Here is a 17828-nt window from a genome sequence, read left to right on the forward strand (position 1 = left end):
CACCAAAACCTGCTTCCCTCTGCCCCTCTGGCCTCCTGACGGTGTGACTCAGCTTCGAGGCTCTGGCCTGAAGTGCAGGGCCAGGGAGCAGAAAGGGCAGCTGCCCCATGGCCGTGCTGTGTCATGCACAGAGGCAGCCAGCCCAGAGTAGAGGCTTAAATAGCGCCACCATGCAGACGATGGCCAACAGCTGGGGGTTTTCCAAAACCTTCCCTCAAAAGCAGCATCCTCGGCACATCCAAGGATGAAACCAGGAATGCTAGAACTGACAGGAAGCTCAGAGCCCCCATGCCCTGGTCCAATGGAGAAAGACAGACCAGAGCAAGGAGATGTGCTAAAGTCCTGTGCAGAATCCTGTCCAGGTACCCTTTCCAAGCTGCCTCCTCAGCTGGCCCTGGGATCCTTGCTGACGGTCTTCGGGTGTCCTTTTCCTGGGTCCATGACACAACAGGCCCCGCTCTGGGCTGTCCATGGTCCAGGAGGTCAGAAGCCCAGAGCTGTGTACTCCTCTACCGGGAATTGGCCCAGCACTCCCAGGCAGCGATGCCCCAGAGTACTCAAGGCTGCCGTCACCTCCCGCCTCGGTTTCCCCATCTGTTCACGCATCCACTCACTCCAGGCTAATCACTTAAGGATGCAGAATGGAACAAAACAAAGCACCCGCCCTCGTGGAGTTGGCATCCTTGTGGATGGACACTGCCCACAAAAAATTTATACAAGGAAGAACATAATATGTCAGAGGCTGCAAACAAGTAATATTCAGCAAGGTAAGAGAGAGAACATGAAAAGGCAAGAGTTGCTCTTTTATATGGAATGATCCTGGGTGTTTGCAGACATCTGATAAAGAATGCAGGGAGGGAGAAATCCCATTAGAGCTCTGGAGACAGAAGGTCCCGGCAGGGGCAGTAGCAACTGCAAAGGACGAGAGAACAGCATGGCCTGGGGATGCCAGGAAAAGAGCTCGTTGGCCAGTGCGGCTGGAGAAGCCTGGGGAGGAGTGAGAAGGTAGGAGACGAGGCCAGAGAAGGATTGAGTGGGGTGTCATGAGTCATCAAACAACTTTGGATTTTCCTCTTAGTAAAGTGGAAAACCGTTGGAGGGTTCTGAGCAAAGCAGTGGCACCTCACGACACATTTTCAAAGGGTAACTCTGGCTGCTGTTTGGAGACCGCAGGGCGATGGGGAGATAGGGTGTTAACTCCAAGCCTGGAGCGATTACAGTCCAGGCAGAGATGATGGTTACTTGGATACACTGATAGCATTAGAGGCGGTGGGAGCTGGTCAAACTCAGGATGTATTTTGTAGGTAGAGAGAATTGAATTTAGCAGTAATCGTAAGTGGAGGGAAAGACGGTCAAGGATGACTCTGCATTTTAAGCAGAGAGGGATCTGCTGCCTGGCTCTGTTTAGCCCTGGTAAAACTGACTTCTCTGGGTGTGTCCCCTCATGGGGTTCAGACAAGGTCGAGGTTAACTGGTACCATGAGCCCGCCGGCCACAGACCACCTGCTGCCTCACACCTGAGGCAGAGCAATCGTGGAGCTCAGGTGTGGAAGGAACCTCTGAAACTGTCCATCCCACTGCCCCAGCCCTGTGCCTGTGCCGACGTTCCCCGGGGATCCTCCAGGCAGTGGCCACCCATCAGCACTGCGCTGGAAAACGTTTGACAACTGCCAATGGAGTGGAGGATGGGAGTGTTGGGGATTGCATTATGTCGCCTCAAAAGGCATGTTCAGTTCCCATCCCTGGTCCTGTGGGCGTGAACCCAGTTTTAATCAGGACCTTTAAGGATGCTGTTAGCTAAGGGGTGCCCACACGGAATGAGGATGGCCTTCACCCGACCTGGCTGAAGCACTTATCAGCAAAAGAAACTGGACATAAAGAAGCCACAGAGAGCAGTTAGAAGCTGGAAGTCAATGAACCCAGAAGAGAAAGAAGAAGCTGCCATGTGCATTGTCACGTGAAAGAAAAGCCAAGGACCGCGGATAGCTGGCAGCCATGCCCAGAGTGCCACAGTCTTCATGGAGAACACATCTCTTCACTGGCCCTTCTTTTGGACTTCCCCCAGCCTCAAAACCATGGGCCAATAGATTCCCATTAGTTTAAGTCAAACTGTTGTTGGCATTTGTTTTACAGGCTAGGAAACTAATTGGGTGATGGGAGCACCCTGATTAGTAGCATTTGCCAATTTCTGTGGTGTAAATACTGTACTATGGGTGATTTCAAGGTATCCATTGTTTGAAAACCTTCACACAAAATTCCAAAACATATTTAACAACCAGCACACTACTGCCTTCCTCTCTTACTGAATACCTCGAGAGGAAGAAAACCTACTCAGACGGCCACAATCCATTCTCACCTAGTGCTAGAGTCATAGGCTCAAGAATCCCCCACCCACAGCCCTGACAAGCTCCTGTGAATCTCACGGTGATGGAAAGAGATCTCCTGGCCCTTAACAGGAAAAGGGGCTCAGGCAGGGCTAAGTCAGAAGGACATGGCTGCTTGGTGACACGGGGTCACAGATGTGTGGCACATGCTGCATAGAAGATGCTGGTACTATCAAGCTGCTAGGGTCCACAGGTACCATTTCTGGACCTGTGATGGCATCTCTGGGATGTAAGTTGATGCTGGCAGTGACAACTCCAGGCAGGGTACAGCAAAAAAGCAGGATCTGGAAACAATGTTGGTATCTCCCTAGGAGTTTTTGCCCCTACCACAGAGTGGAAGCTTCTCACGTGAGCGGGTACAGGTGATCAAATCCCCACCAAAACCAAGAGTGAACAAGTGAGAATTAAATAATCCTGCTAAGGTGACTACTGTGGTTGAATTTGGGAGTAAGAGAGGAAGTGCCATAGTTACACAGTCAGAAATCAAACATCCCCTTCACTAAGGATTACCCAGATGTCTTCCTAGTGGCCACTTTCCATTGATGTCTTTTCAAATGATAACAATAAGTATTGAGGCCACCCTATGACACGCTACTAGTTGGTTGACATTTGACGTGGCATTTGATCTCTACAACAATCCTGCAAGTATCATTCTCTATCTCATGACTGGGAAGATGAGACACAGAGAAGGTGAATGTGGTAACTTGGCCATGGCCATACATTGCGAGAGTTTCAATATGTATCATTATTTATTTAACTAGTCACATGTTAATAGACATATAAGTTTTTTCAGTTTTTCACTGTTATAAGTTATTTCTGCAAAGCAACATCCCATATATGTATTTTGTTCACTTGTAAAATTATCTACTTTGATAAATTCTTAAAAATGGAGTTACTTTGTTTATTGGTATGCATATAAAGCATTCACTTAGATATATATATATATTTTTTTTATTAGCAAAATTGTGGGTTTACAGAACAATCATAAATAAAATAAAGGATTCACTTGTACCACTCTGCTACCAGTGCCTTGCATTGGTGTGGAAAATCTTTCACAATTTATGGTAGTACATCTTTATAATTGTACTATTAATTATAGTCCATGGATTAAAAAGGACTTGCTGTTTGTATAGTTTCATGGATTAAAAAAAATTTTTTTTGTTCTTTTACCATATATAAAATCTAACACTTACACTTTGGATCATATTCAGATATGTATTTTAGGGCTGTTAATTGTTTCACAATGTTGTGTTATTTATTCCCAAACTAATTTCTAGAAATATTGTACTAATTCACATTCTCAAGAACAGTCAGAAAGAAAGACTGTTTCCTCAAAACCCTTCACTTGTGCTGAATTTTCTCAATATTTTAAAAGGTCACAATTCCCAGATGTTCTTATGTGCATTAATTTCATTATGAGGGAGAATGATTATTTTGTCCTGTTCATTGAATATTTATATTTCTTCTTCTCCCACTTGTCTGCTTGTCTCTTTCATTTGTTGCTCTATTGAGTTTTTCCTCATTTTTTAAATGATTGTAAAAATCTTTGTAACTTATTTATATTAAAAGATTACATATATTTGGGTTGCCAGACCAATACAGAATATCCAATTAACTTTGAATTTCAGATAAAAAACAAATGGGACATCTGTTATTAAAAAATTATTTATTATTTCTCTGAAATTCACATTTAACTGGCCATGTTGTATTATTATTTTTTTTTTGGTATTTGGCAATCCTATCATATATACAGCAAATATTGTTTAGGATATCCTTTCCCTTAAAGAAGTTTATTTGCATTTTTTTGTATCCGTTTCTGTCTTTACCTCAGTGGTTCCAATTTTATGATAGCTTTAGAAAGACATTCACAACCCCATGTTTAATATCAAATATTCACCTGCATTTTCGTCTAACTGTTTTATGGCTTTTACGTTTATTATTTGATAGCCATGGATTTTATTTTGGTCTAGGGAACAAGGTAGAAACTCAACTCCCCAACTCCCACTAATGACAATCCAGTTATTTCAGCATGATTTATTTAGAAATCCATTTTTCCTATCAATTTGAAGTACCACCTTTAACACACAGCCCATTTTCTCATGTCCTCTGGCCCAGTAGGGGCCTCTCTGTCCTGCTCAGTGGAAGGTCATCTCTGTGTCACTGTCACGGTTTTAATGACTGTCCTTGATGAGAGAGGTCATGCTGTGGGACAGAAATTTAAGCCACAGACACATTGGATCTGGAGGCAGAACGCCTGCCGGGAATCCCTGACCCACCTTCTAGCTGTGTGTCCTTGGGTGAGGGACTTATATCATTCCTAGGACTCAGTTTCTTTACCTGAAAATGGTGGCAATGTTGGTGCCTGCGCCCTACGGTTGTCTGTTGAAAAAATGCACTCATCATTTCTTGAATAGTAAGCACCCAGCCAATGCTGCATTTATTTATTTACTCACTCTTGCGTATGCTCCTTCATTTTAACATCTAGCAGGCCTAGTTTCCTTACAGTCTGCTTTACCAGCATTTTCTTGGCTAGTCTCTATTCTTCCAGACCAAAAGTAGAATCATTCCATCAAAGTAAAAAGAAAATTCTACCAAGACTTTGAGAGAGATTGCTCTGAATTTACACATAAGGAAGAAAGCGGTGGGGTTACAATGTTAACCTCTCCTTGTGTCGTAAGAGATTGTGTCATAAGGCTTGTGCCCTAAGAGATTCAAGTCTCTTTGAGACCCCAGTCGAGTAGATGCTTTTGTTGGTTTGTTGTTTTTACAAATAGCAGAACATATTCACTGGTGATTTTATATTTCTATTTATCTATGGTTTCGTTATTAGTGAGAATGTGTGTTTTTCCATTCTCTTTTCTAACTGGCTAGTAAGCAAGCACCTAAGAACACGACTGATTTGGTATATTTATTTTGTAACCTGCCAATTTGTCAGAAAACACTTTTTATTTCAACTAATCTTCAGTTGATCCGGTTGGATTTTCCAGCCGGACAGTCGCATCTGCTGTTTTCCTTCTGCCTTCTGTTCTAAGCGGGCATCCCTGGGCCCTGGAGAGGGGCATAACTCCGGTGTCCCTCCGTTCTATTTCCTTGTCTTGTCTAATTGCGTGGCCCACGCTTTCTGAACACGCTGAGAACCTACGGCGGCGGCCGGCCTCCCGATTTTGCTCCCGATTTTAACGGGCATCTTGCTGCTCTCTGTTAAGCGCAACGCGGGCAGACGCTTGGAGAGAGGTGTGGGTACCGGTGAAGGAGGTCCCTGGAGGGGACGTTTATGAGGAGCGCACTGGAGTGGCCCCGGCTGGCCCGTGCGCCCGCGGGAGGCGCCAGGTCCCCCTCCCCGCGGCCGGCGCTCGGGCCCGGGGGCCGAAGTTTCCCCCAGCATTTCCGCTTGAACAGCGTCCAGCTGCCTCGCCTTTAAAATGCCGGGGCGGCCGCGGCTCGGCTCAGAGCCCCTCTCGGCGGCTGGCCGGGGCTCGCCGTCGCCGGGGCTGACTCGGCCGCGGCCGGGCCCGGGCAGCGCCCCCCACCCCGCGCCCCCCGCCCGGGGAAGCACCGCAGCGAGAGCTCCGCGGCCGCCGCAGGCTCGGAGCCGCCGCGGCCAGGGGCCCCCCGGGCGCACGGGACGCGCCGCGCCAGGTAAGGGCTGCGGGAGCTTCCCGGGACCCGCTCCGCCGTGCGCGCCGGGCTGGGGCGCAGCTTCGTGGGCGCTGCGAGGGCGCCGCGCGGGCGCCCAGCCGCACACGGAGCTTGTGCTCGCGGAGGGCCAGCCGGGGCCAGCCGCCTTCGCGAGGGGACGCGCGCGGGACCCCCCCTCCTCTGCGGGCCTGCCGGGGTCCGGCTCGGTGAACTGGAGGGCCAGGTAACAGCCCCGGGTTTGCTTGGTGGGAGCCGCACCGCGTTCCGGGTTGCAGCAGCACCGGCTAGGGCTGCGGGGCTCGGGTCCCCAAACCCCGGAGGAGAGGCGCAACCAGGCCGGCAGCTCCGCGGGGCCGTCACCTCCACACTTGGGGGCCCGGGCGCCTCTAAGTGGAATGGTTCAGGGAGCATGAATTGAAATGGAATCAAACTTGGCAATTCCTTCTCGCCAAGTTCAGTGCCTGAAATCAATGTCTTTCTGTGGCTGAGATTTTTCTCAGGGTAACTGATGAAGGTCACGATGGATGTAACTTCTGGGGAAAGTTCTGTTGGTGGCAGCCTTTCTAAAGAAATATCAAGTCTGGGTTGGATTTTGTTCTGATCTGCAAAAAAGCCTAAGCCAAGCTTTTAAATATATATTTTTTTCCACATCCCAGCGTGGACATGGGGAATGGCTCTGAGTAATAATAGTCTTGAGAATGTTATATAGCTGGATTTGATAGTTGAGTCTGTGCCCACAAGGAAGGTTCTGGAAAGAAAACACTGTCAAGAAAGACCAGGTGCTGCATCTGCTGACTAGATGCACAATTAAGGGTCACAATAGCCTGTAAGGATGTGGTTCTGGGTCCAGAAAACCAGTGGCTGGCACCTCCTCCAGAGCTGCCTTCCCTGGGAGTGCCCATACCCCACATCAGCGTGCAGGTTCTTCTTACTCTTGGATGGGTTTACCTGAGCCGCCCCACCTCCAGCCAGAGATCATGGTATCTGGCTTGACACTGTGATGCAATCTTCCCTCACAGTAAATATCTGCATGCATGAGCCGGTCTGTTAACTAGATAAATATCTGCATGCATGAGCGGGTCTGCTAACTAGATAAATATCTGCATGCATGAAAGGGTCTGCTAACTAGAACGTACTGTATCTCACTGTCCTTCTATAAGCCGACTTGAGATGAGCTGTGATAGTGTGAGAGGGGTTTTGCAAACCTTCAAAGTGGGTTTAGAACATCACAGAAGACAACCCATGGCTTAGATGTGATTTGCAAATTGGATTTTAAGGCAGCAGTTTTAGAGATAGCTCAGTCTAAGCTGGGTGCCCCCTTTGAGAACCTATTGTGGGGTTGAAGGGATGTGCCTGCAAATTTTACCTTGAAAAACTTCCGAAACAAATGACTTTATGTTTCTACAAAGGAGGAAAAATGAGTGAGCTGTTCATTTATTCTATGTGATCTCTGCTTTAATATATTCCTGTTCCAAATGATTTACTTCCCTATCACTTTTTCCAGTTGTATTTATTGTATCTGGATGACACTCAAGTAATGGAATGCATGAAGTATTATGTGTTTCTGAACGCAAACTAAGTGTTGCAAATCAGCAAATTTCTGGCAGTCAGATATTTAACATATATATTTAAAACAAACAGGGTGAAAGTGGAAGGAAGCTTTTTCAGTAGTATTAATCCTACTAATCTGAAAAATTAGTTCAACTGGCTCAATGGCTGCTGATAAATTGTGATTTAGAGATCTGCTTGTCTTCAGTTTATTTCCTAAGGGTGTTCATGAAAGAGGCAGCCGCTCTGAAAATACCACTTTGCTAGCTAATCTTCCTCAAACCAATATTTACACTCCTCAGCCTTGCTATCACGGCAGAGACTCAAAATGTAGAGCACCGGTGTGATTTGTATATAATATCATTGACATTCAACACTGTTTCCACGACTTAAGTGGAAATTGAAATTTCACTAAGGAAAATGACCTTAAATGATTCTGTCTGGCCACGACAAAAAGAACAGTGTCTATAAAATAGACAAGGCTCCAAGATCTGGAGGCTAAGGTTTCTAATAATCTGATGGGGAGGAAGCCTGTAATGGCTCCGAATTTTGGCATTGCTGTAGGCTCTGAAACAGGTCCGTGCCAGTGAATTTTTTATATCACTGAAGTACACTCTTCAGGAGTGACAGCATTGTCAAACATTCAAGTTGTTTTTGGAAGGAAATATTCCTAAAGTGCATTCCATGCTTCCCAGCATCAGAGCGCTGACTAATGGGAATGTCTGCATTTCTTGATGACTCAGGATGAGCTTTGTGGAAATCTGTTCTCCTGTGTACACTGGTGGAAAGAACTCTGGCTCTTGCGTTAGAAGGATCAGCATTTTGCCCTGACACTGCCACTAGCCACATGACCTTAAATGAGTACCCTTTTGAGCTTCAGGTCTCTCATTTATAAAGCTTGGGGAAAATTGCTTCCTAATAGTTCCACTTTGGTAGCACTTACTGTATGCTAAGCCTTGCAGCTATGCTCTCTCTCACTTATCAGAGGAACAATTATTACCCCCATTTTCCAAATGGGAAATGAATAATCAGAGAAGCTTCTTGAATGACCCACGTTTAATACAGGGTAGGAGAGAAAGGATTTCTGACCAAGGTTGTCTGATTTTGAAGCCTGTGCTCTTCTCACATGCTTGGTTGTACCTAACATTGTATACTGAATTGTACAATGTACGGCTTGCTCCATGGAAAACATTCTTGAGATACAGTCAGTATGCAAAATAAAATTGTAGCCGCACATAACTCTTCTTACCAGCCGACTTGTTCAGTGAAAATTCAATTAAATGAGATCATTTGTCTTTTGGGCCTAGAAAGTGGGCCCCTCGTTAAGTGGTCATAACTAGATTTGTTACCTTCTGGAAGCTGTTCACTCCCTCAGAGAGGAGACTCGGCTTCCCCATTTATACACTTAGGGAAATATTACCTTCCTTGCTGGACTATTGCAGGAATTAAGGGTGATACAATGCCCATCAGAGAATCCAGCACGTGATAAGTCCTTGCTAACTGTTCCCCACCATGGTCTGTTGTCATTACCGCATTGTGGACACCGGTACTCAGTAGCTTTCTTCCATGTGTTCTTGAACAGATACCTCTGTGGATGGACATTCTCAGCATGGTCTCTGCTGTGCCCCCAGCAGATCTTATTCCATGTGCAAAACTAATTCCAAGGGTATCATAGGAGGCTAATGTAACAGATAGGGAGAAATTATTTGGCGGTACCATAAATCCCAGCCCGCCACACACCCCTTAGCACAGGTTTCTAACAGGCCCCTGGAGCACAGGGAGGCTTCTGCATAAATGAACATTCTTCGTTGTTCCCACAGCTTTGACTTTAAACCCCTTTAGCCTTGTCCTGCCCTGGATGCTGGCTCAGGAAGGATGGCCTTTGTCCCTCCCGTAAGGTCCAGTCTGAAAGCCGGCCAGGAGCCTCCCTGACGTTTCCTTGGGACTCACATCACCACTCTGACCCTCCACGTTGAACCGCTCAGATGGCAGTGGCAGGCCCAGCCAGAGACATACCCAGAAAGAGCGTTTTCCTATCGAGACTTTCCCACGGAGAGCTGCTAATGATGGAGGAGAGAATGTGACCCTGGGGTCTCACTCTAAATGACTGCCCTCAAGGCAGACATTTCATATTCAGTATGTAGCTTATATTCTGTGGTTATGGTACTTTTTTATTCAACTCCGGAGTAACCCTCTGCTTTGATGTCAAGCCAGGTAGGCCCATGCTATACCTTCCACTCTGGGCCCCAGCCCGGCGTGCTCCGTGTGAGATTGGCCCCACCTGGGCTGATGTGTCCTTCCTCTAAAAGCATGACTCCTAGTGCCCTGCCCCAGTAGAATCCTCTGAACCCCAAAGTGGCATTCCACCCCTGTCTTCTGGATAGTGTGAAGGGAAGAAACCCTGAGCTCCACTCTGGAGATTGAAACAAGGTCAGAAGACAGCAAATCGTGCCACCTCTTCTGCACTCCAGGCTCATGGCCGACACGGGGGTTGAAATGCGAAGCTCTTTCCTCGGGGGTGAATATGGCCATGGCTTTTCACGTGCCAGGAGGCCATGACATGTTGGTCGTAGTTGGTAGGTGTGATGACGTCTGTGTGTCATCCAAGGGGTTTGCATTTATAAACAGCTCTGTGTATGATGCCTCTGGCTACACTGGCTTCTTGTTGGCTCAGGAGGGCTCCTTGTGCTCTAGGAGGGTGCAATGAGAACCCGTTCAAGTGATCGTCAATGAACTTGGGGCCTAATAAGTGTTGAACATTGGGAATGCAAAGTTGCTAGGTCACTGACCCTGCGTTCAAGAAGTTTACAACCAAGTCAGAGAGGAAAAAGGCCCACTATCCTGGTGCAGTATAATTTCTATGGGAAAAGGAGGTGGAAGTTATGTTGGGGGCAAGTAGGAGAGAGTGGGCAAGGAATGCTACCTGGGGGACCATCAGCAAGGCAATGGAGGAGCTGGGATTTGAGCAGGCTTCAAGGAAGATGAAGACTCTGCTAGCAGAATAAGTTGCTCTAGACAGATGGACTATCATGTGCAAAGATGCAGAGACAAAGGAGGCTGGTGTGTTCAGAAAACAGTGAGAGCTTGATCTGGATGGGTGAAGGGCATTGCGAGAGTATATTGAGAGAAACAAGCCTAGAAAATGGGGCAGGTGATAAAGGGTTACCTGTGGAGTTTGACTTGACCCTTTTGAGCCAGAAGAGCAAACCAATGGCACATGTATAGTCACATCTCCCTCTCTTGCCCTGAGCAGACATTGCTAATCAATCATGGCACTCTTTCCCATGGAGCCTTAAAGATACCTCTAAATCCTTTTCATCACTGGCTGGAGTCGGCTCATGTTGCCTTATGCTTGGGACAGCCACAAGCACCCCCTCCCCAGAGGACAACCAATCCTCCATCCAAAGTGTGGCTGTTCAGCTGCCAAGGGGACTTCTCCCCCCAGAAAAACATCTGTCTTCCTCTCTTTTTGAGTGCAGCAGGACAGGCACTTTTCTTCAGCTGGCCAGTTGACCTGGCAAATGGATATTCGGGAATCTGCTCCCAGGGAATGACCTGAGTTCCATTCTTGACACCTGTGACGCAGATTCTCCAGTGGTGATCAGAGCACATGCCCCCTTCCTGGTGCCCTAGTTAAAACATTAATATAGTCATTCTCTCTGTCTGCAGAAGAAGAGAGAAAAGTAGCTACCTTTTGTAGACTGAGCATGAAGAGACCTGTCCTTTCTCGGTGACCACATCTGCAAGTGAACAGAGACATTGCTGTGAGTCAGTATACATGCCTCTGAAACTGAAATCTCCTAGAATTTGTCTTCTTCTTCGGCAATTCCTGACATTCCTGAGACGTTCCTTAGGAAGATAATGGGTACCTATGAGAGCGTGGGGAGGGAGGACAGGTAGTCCTCCCAACCCCAAACAGTGCCCATCACCTGTAGCTCCAAAGAAAGAACTTTGCCTCCAGTGGAGACCCTGCAGCCAAAGTCCTTTTAGTTTAATCCTTCGACTAGGCTCACAAGACAAAAGGAACCCTCTTAGAAGCTCATAATAAGCAGAAGTGGTCAGGGATGAGTAAAAAAAAAAAATGCCTCCTACGAATAGATGGGCACGCGAGTGCCTCTCTTTATCAAATCCCCCTGACCCAGGTCCAGTCTTAACTCCACCGCTTACAGCTGTGGGACCAGGGACAAATCACCCACTGCTCTGAGCCACATTTCCTCATCAGTAAGATGGAGATAAGAATACTGACCTCTTCAGCTTGGGAGGAGCTTGCAGAGGAGAATATGTGGGATTAACTGTCATCATGCTGGTCGTACAGAGGCCTGGAGAAATCTGAGTGGAGTCTTGAGTCTCATTTTAAGAACTCGCTGTCCACCGTAGGAATGTAGCAGAGATTCTCCAAGAGTGACCTGGGGGGATCATTTAAAAATACAGATTCGGGGCCTAACCCTGAATCCCTGAGTCAGGGTTCTGGGACAGAAGTGGGAATGCACGGTTTTAACAAGCACCGAGAGAGATTATTAGGTGCTCTAAACTTGAGAGTCAAAAGTCTGAGAATCCCTGACTCAGCTTTCGGGGGAGATTAGCAGTTTCTGCACGTGCCTGAGATCACCTCCACTGAAGTCCACAGCTCACTCTATCTGGACAGAATAATGGACACCCCCTTTCTCCTTCCAGACCTGGAGAGAAATACATTAACTCCCACAGCGAGCTTCCCACAAGGACACTCCGTAATGTCCTGCTTTCCACATAAGTCATGACACAGTTGGCTGTCAGTTCGGCTCATACCCAAAGCTTTGCTGACAGGCTGACGTGGCCCCAGTTTTCACGTTAGCAGCCCTGGAAGATTACAGAAAGACAAAGAGGGAAGCACGTGTCTGGAAAGAAACCGCTGTGTTTCCAGGCCTGGCGGGATTGGGTCTTTTAACCATTATATGTGAGAAAATGAGAGGAAGGAGGCAGAAGGGAATGGAAAGGAAGTGAAGGGAAGCAAAGGGAAGCGAAGGGAAGGAGGAGAAAAGACAGACTTTTCCACCTAGAATACCCATTCCTCTTGGGAAATCTGAAGTGTCGGAAATTGGAATGCCTTTCCTGCTGTCTTCCTCCCACCCAAACCCCACTCGCATCCTCCCAAGCCAGCCCCAGATTCCCTTCTTGGGAAAGCTTCCAGAATGACCCTCCTGCAGCACTCCTGCTCTGAACCCTGACGCGGGGCTGAGGTGAACGGTCACACCAGGGCCTTTGCTGTCCACGGCTGCCTGTCCTTCCAGCCCCTCTCGGGTGCCCCTGGTGGGGTGATTGCCTGGATTTCTTTGATAATAATGCAAGGCAACATGACTTCCCTTACAAGCCATGGCGAGGGTGACTGGACATATACCAGGTGTTTAGGATGCCATGGGCAGCCCCTGGTTATTTGCTGTATTTCAGCATCTGTTACCCTGTAGAGCTTGTCTCCCCAGAGGGTTCCCCTCAGGGCCTGGCCAGTAGCAGGACCGAAAGTCAGGTTTCTCCTGGGGACTTCTCTAGGTCGCAGGCATTCCAGGTGCCTTCCTGGGTAGGCTGGTTTACAATCCTGTGCTGCCTAGTTATGAGAAAATAATGCCTCTTGTTAACGGCTGCTTGAGGTTTCATCCACTGGGTTTATTTTCACCTACATGTGACATTTGCCATCCTGTTTTGTGTCGTCTACAAAGTGTCTTCATGAAGCAAATGTATTTTGAAGAGCTCTTATCAAGGAAATCAGTGAAACAAATTAGCTTCAAAAACCCTACTCTTAACAGATGTCTTGAAAGTTCTCAGGACTTCCAGATGGGAGTCTTCATGGAGAGAACTTTCAGAACTTTTGCTTTGTGCAGTAATCAGGAACTGATTCCATTGCCAAGCACTTCTTCTTGGGTGGTTGTGGAGGGTGTTGGCATGAAGTCTGGCAGGCAATTTGATTTAGCAAAACCACGGGCTCGTGGTTTGATTTAGTGGGAGGTCTCAGCTGGGGCCCCGTCTGGGATGCCTGAAAGAACAGGCACAACGGGAGAGACATAGAGCAAGTATGAAAAGGAAGCACCTAGGATGCAGGACAGGGCAGATCTGGGTTTGATGGGCCCTAAAGTTGATGTAATTTGGAGAGCTTTCCTTAATAAAGCAGTCCAGAATTATGAAAACAAAATCAAATACAGTTTGACTCCTGATGCCTGCCCATGCAAAAAAAAAAAAATAGTACAAAAGTGGATCCTTATTTAGAATGAGAAATAAACCACAGCACACTACAAATAATAAAATGATAAAATACCCCAGACATCACAAAATCTATAAAAATTAACACAATTTTTTAAAATACCTGTTTGACCCATTTCTGGGGCATTTTCATTCCTACATTTTGACTGCACACTCTTTGATCTTCTCTCCATAGTTCAGTTGCTTTGTAAAATCACTTCTACAGAAAATAGAAATTGTGCCTCTCTTTCCTCTTGCATGGTTGATCAAACTTTGATTTTTATTTCCTTTAGCTCATTACGCATGAACATAACGATAATGACATGCAAACAGCCATGTATGTGGAAGCCTGTATCCAAGTTCCTTTATGTATGAGTGCTAAGATTTCAGGACATTTCTTCTCTTAGGCAGTGACTAATCTTCAGTGCTCTTTAAATTGAGGCCACACATTATCCGGCTATGTTTGATGTCCGCAGTACAGTGGTATTTTATGAGTTTATCTTATCTTCATGGATGCCAGTATTTCAAAACCAGCAGGAAATCAGTAAGAGCCTCAGAGATCACTGGGCTAAGCCATTTCAGCCCAAGGGAAGAGTGCAAGCAAACCAAAGGAGAGGAATCCCACTGGGGAAGAGGGTGTACAGGTGGGTTCTGTGGGTGACGAGGCAAGAAGGTACATGGGCACAGGTGGACTGTGGCAAACAGGGTAAGATGCTGGCAAGTCTCTGCAGGCAGAGTAACCTGCCTTTCATTAAGGAACCAGGGGCCTGTTGCTGAATCTCCAAGCTCATGAACGCCAGTGGAACACGTTCCTGTGATCATCAGCCGTTGAGGGAGCGTGACTGTGTGCCAGGACATCTGTACGTGTGGACACTGGAGTCTCAATGTCATCTGATTTTCACATATGAAAAATTACCCCTCTTTGTAAAAATGTGAAAAACATTCTGTTCTCTAAAAAATAAGCAGCAGGCCAGTTTTGGCCCATCGGCTGCCGTTTGCTGACCCCAGCTCTACCCTGTCAGAGTGCGATGGGAAGATCCCAGAGGGCTGTGGGGCAGTGTATTTCCCAAGCAGATGGAGCAGCTCACGGGGTGACTGTACCGTGTTCCCCCAGATGCACTCCAGGAAGTGTCACCAATAAGAATTTGAACCTGCAGGATTCAGTATGGTTTCCAGCAAAGGGTGAGTCCAAAAGGATGGCTGGTTGAGGGGTATTTGTGTAGTGCTTGCCGTAAAGCAGACACTTTTCCAGGTGCTTTTATGTACATTCATTGTTTTGAATCCTTGTCACCACCCCGTGAGATAGCTACTTTGTATCCTCATTTTGCAGACGAGCAAGCTGAGGTGCAGAGAGGTTAAGCAATCTGCTCCAGGCCACCCTACGAGTAAGGACAGAGCCAAATTAAAGCCTGTCGAGGAGAGGAAGGGGTTGGCAGGGCAGGGCAGTGTTGGTGAAGAGGGAGAGGAGTACCTGGGGTGAGCTCTTAGTCATGAAACTACAAAGTGAAAACTTGGGGGGAGCTGGAAGCAACCTCCTTGGACCTCCCCATGAAGGATGAGCTGTCGGGAGGGAGGTCAGGATGGACACAGAAACCGCGACTTGATTTCCCCGGCCGCCTTCGCGGTCTTGGCAGGCCGCTCCCAGCCTGCCCGCTGTTCCAAGGTGTCAGCGCCCACATCTAGGCTATGCCAATGAGCACAATTTAGGGCAAGCTCATTTCTGAGATGCTGAGCAGTGGAGGCCAGCCACCGTGGTCAGCGCTCTGCCTGGGGACATATGTGCACCACGTCCTTGGTTTGGGAGGGTGCCTGTCCTTCATCCATCCTGCAGCTCACCTTGAGGTGGACTTCAGGTACCAGGAGACAGAATCCATTCTCTGGGCTTCTGTGGCTCGGGGTTTATATTAGCTCCCAGACATGGGGTGACCCCACAGGATACCAGATCGGAGGTCAAGGAGCCCGTGGTTGGCCCTCCAGCTGCCTGGCCAGGCAGGGAGGGGGCTACCTCGTGGCTCTCCAGCCAAAATAATGTGAGAGCCCCTTCCTTTGCCTTGCCATCTCTCTGTGACCCTCCAAGGAGGAACCTTGGCTGTGAAGTACAGAGAGGTCATGTGACATGCCCAAGGTCACACAGTCCTAAGGGGCAGCCCGTTACTCAGACCCTGGGTGGCTGACCTTTAGTCTGCTCCTCTCTGAATTTCACTGTCACTGCCTCATTGAAGACGTTGTCAAGAAGCAGGGAATTAAACAGGGCAGATTTGTGTTTGAAACTAGCCTGAGTTACTGGCCACGCCACGGTACTGAGGAGAAGGCCAGTTGATGAAGCAGTTTTGTTGAGAGGGACATTATGACAGAGGCAATTTCACACAGCGCTGTCAAAGTGTGGACTTACAGTTGTTGTTGTTTTTAAATTAATTTATTTTTTGTTAGAAAAGTTACAGGTTTACTCAAAAATCATGCAGAAAATAGCAAAGTTCCCATATACCTCCATACACACACATACACATATAGTTTTCTGTACTATTAACACTATGAATTAATGTGGTACCTTTGTTACAGTTGATGAAACAATATTATTATAATTACATTACAGTATACAGCAAGATATAAACAATAGATATACTAGATACAAATATATAGCAATGTATATATATACAACAATAGTATAGAACAATAAACAATGTTATTATAATTATATTATTATAATGTATCCTATACCACAGGTTCACTGTTTGTATTGTGCAGACTGGTTTTTTTTTTAATTCTTATTCTAGTAACTTTATACAACCCAAACCCTCCCTTTAGCCACATTCAAACATATAATTCAGTGGTGTGAATAACAGTCACTACTTTGAGCTACCATCACCTGCATCCTTTACCAAAACTGTTCCATCCCTCATACAGAAACTCTGTACCCACTAAGCATTCATTCCCAATTCCCTGCCTGTGCCCTGGTCCCTGGTAAGCAGTGATTCTAGATTCTGACTCTGTGAATTTTCTTCTAATTATTTTTTATCAATGAGATCATACAGTATTTGTCACTTAATGTGATGTCTCCAAGATTCATCCATGATATTGCATGTATCAGAACTTCATTCCTTCTGGCAGCTGAATAATATTCCGTTGTATGTACGTACAACATTTTGTTCATCCATTCATCTGTTGATGGACATTTGGATGGCTTCCATCTTTTGGTAATTGTGAATAATGCCACTGTGAACATATGTATGTAATATGTGTTCACGTCCCTGCTTTCAAGTCTTTAGGGTTGTTTCAGTTTGCTAAAGCTGCAGTAATACAATATACCAGAAATGAATTGGCTTTTACAAAGGGGATTTATTAAGTTACAAGTTATGATTCTAAGACCATGGAAATGTCCAAATTAAGGCATCAACAAGAGAATATCATCCCTGAAGAAAGGTTTATTCCATCCAAGTTCCTTTGTCACATGATTGGGGGAGGCACATGGCAACATCTGCTGGCCCTTTCCCCTGGGTTGGTTTCAGAATAGCTCTCTCAGCTCCTCTGGGTTCTTCTTGCTTCTCCTGGGGCATTTTCTTTCTTCAAGCATCTTTGTTTTTCTCCAAAATGTCTCTCTCTTAAAGAACTCCAGCAAGCAGATTGAAACCCACACTGAATGGGTGGGGTCACATCTCTATGGAAACAACCTAATCAAAAGGTCCCACTCAGCAGTAGGTCTGTCCCCACAAGATTGGATGAAAATAACATGGCTTCTCTGGGGGTACCTAAGAGCTTCAACCCAACGCAAGGGTATATACCTAGAAGTAGGATGGTCGGTATTTTCATTTCCTGGTTGCTAAATCAAACACCGTACAATGGGTTGGCTTAAACAGTTGGAATTTATTGGCTCGCAGTTTTGAGGCTAGGTGTCCAAAATCAAGGAATTAGCAAAGTGATGATTTCTCCCAAAAAACTATGGAGTTCTAAGGCCAGCAGGTAGCAATCCTTGGTTCTTGGCTTTTCCGTTACATGGTAATGCATATGGTGGCCTCTCTTAGTTTCTCCTTTCTCTTCTGGGTTCCACTGACT

The 17828-nt window shown here is 46.6% G+C and overlaps 1 protein-coding gene across 2 annotated transcripts in view; it reads left to right on the forward strand.

Moving 5' to 3' along the window:
- The first annotated feature begins 5965 nt into the window (after nt 1–5965).
- The window catches only part of CTXND1 (cortexin domain containing 1), a 60277-nt gene continuing 48414 nt past the window's right edge, over nt 5966–17828 (forward strand). Inside the window, exon 1 of one of the 2 annotated variants that reach the window (XM_077128536.1) lies at nt 5966–6023. The gene's annotated coding sequence lies outside the window, so the exon portion shown is untranslated. Of the gene's footprint in view, nt 6024–6163; nt 6247–17828 lie in introns of those variants that run through there. The other variant, XM_077128537.1, reaches the window with a different exon arrangement.

Source organism: Tamandua tetradactyla, chromosome 14 (assembly GCF_023851605.1).
Source record: "Tamandua tetradactyla isolate mTamTet1 chromosome 14, mTamTet1.pri, whole genome shotgun sequence".
Lineage (NCBI taxonomy): Eukaryota > Metazoa > Chordata > Mammalia > Pilosa > Myrmecophagidae > Tamandua > Tamandua tetradactyla.